The 1,956-nt window shown below is 36.6% G+C and overlaps 1 pseudogene; it reads left to right on the plus strand.

Annotated features, from left to right (window-relative positions):
• The first annotated feature begins 1,361 nt into the window (after positions 1-1,361).
• On the plus strand, positions 1,362-1,850 carry LOC110288290 (annotated as a pseudogene).
• Positions 1,851-1,956: the final 106 nt, after the last annotated feature.

Consider the following 1,956-nt stretch of genomic DNA (forward strand, 5'->3'; position numbering starts at 1 on the left):
CCTAGTCGGCCATCACTGGAAAGAGAGGCCCATTGGACTTGCAAACTTTATATGCCCCAATATAGGGGAATGCCAGGGCCAAAAGAATGGGAATGGGAGGGTAGGGAAGTGGGGGGCGGTATGGGGGACTTTTGGGATAGCATTGGAAATGTAATTGAGGAAAATATGTAATAAAAAAATATAAAATAAAATAAAATAAAAAAGAAATATAAATGAGGAAAATACCTAATAAAAATATTTAAAAAAAAAAAAAAAGAAAAAGGGTTTCTCAAAAAGATGAATTTCAATTTACAACAAAATCCAGTTTTACAATTATTGGTAACACACCCAAAGAACTTTATTTCTTAGTACAGACATACATGAATATCAATATTCCCTCTGGTTGTATACCTCATACATGGAATTTGGGAACATAGATTGCTTAAAGTGAAGAATGGATACTGGAACTGTGTCATAGTTATATGTTATGATCATAAATAGATATTATAACCCTGAAAGTTTTCAAAAAAATTCATGGATCATGAAATACCAATCCTATGTGAGGTAACTTCTCCACAAAAAGACAAATATTTTACATTTTCACTTGTTACAGGATTTTAGATTTTAAACTTGCAGTATTGGGGGGGGTTTTCGGTCACAAATATCTCAAGTATGAAGTTGCCAGTAAGTATGCTTGTTATGAATGGAACTTGGCATCATTGCAAATATGACTAAAATTGGAGGATCAAATTTGGGTGGCAAGAAAATATATAGGTGGGAATATGGCAAGTGCAACTAGCAATAAATATCTTTAGAAAAGCCATATAGAAACCTACCACTTAAAAAGCAGGCATATATATAAATATTAAAATGGGGTCAGCATTAAATTTAGGCGACAAGGTACACTAGATATCGTATAAGACAAAATAAATTCTCTCATAACAAATGAATGAATATAAAACACAATGTTGACAATGGCCTAAGTCCCTTACATCAGCTTTATCCCTCATAATTAGTTTTTATTGTAGTGGCAAGTACTGCACATGCTACCAGAGGATAAAATTAGTTATTAGTGGCACCTTAACAGGAACCATAGTAACTAGAAGAGTGTCCTGACACTATAANAGTGATACACTGTTATAGAAGTGGCACAAGTACTAGGAGAGTAGTAACCAACATTATTTTACAATTAAATTTGAAGCCCAGACTCTGAGTTGGAACAAGTATCTGATATGATCTAAAAGGGTAAGAAGCTAATCCAAAACAAATAGAGAGGCCATGTTCCTAAAGGGCAAAACTGCTGCTAAATAAATATAGCAGCAAATGAACTTAATAAATAAATGATACTCCTTTCGGCCGACGCAGCCATCTTCCTGTAACTCGCCAAAATGAGGAACACAAAGGGAAAATGGAGAGGCACCCGGTACATGTTCTCTAGGCCTTTTAGGAAACATGGCGTTGTTCCTTTGGCCACATACATGTGAATCTACAAGAAGGGTGATATTGTAGACATCAAGGGAATGGGCACTGTTCAAAAAGGAATACCCCATAAGTGCTACCACGGCAAAACCAGAAGAGTCTACAATGTCACCCAGCATGCCGTGGGCATCATTGTCAACAAGCAGGTTAAAGGCAAAATTCTGGCCAAGAGGATCATTGTGCGGATTGAGCACATCAAGCACTCAAAGAGAAGGGACAGCTTCCTGAAGCGGGTGAAGGAGAACAACCAGAAGAAAATGGAAGACAAAGAGAAGGGCACCTGGGTGCAGCTGAAGCACGAGCCTGCTCCAACCAGAGAAGCACACTTTGTGAGGACTAACGGAAAAGAGCCTGAGCTGTTGGAGCCCATTCCATACGAATTCATGGCCTAATGTACACAAAGAAATAAAATACCAGCACCAGGACAAATAAATAAATAAATAAATAAATAAATAAATAAATAAATAAATAAATAAATGATAAATGACATGGGGAAAA

This window comes from Mus caroli, unplaced genomic scaffold (genome assembly GCF_900094665.2).
Source record: "Mus caroli unplaced genomic scaffold, CAROLI_EIJ_v1.1 scaffold_24950_1, whole genome shotgun sequence".
Lineage (NCBI taxonomy): Eukaryota > Metazoa > Chordata > Mammalia > Rodentia > Muridae > Mus > Mus caroli.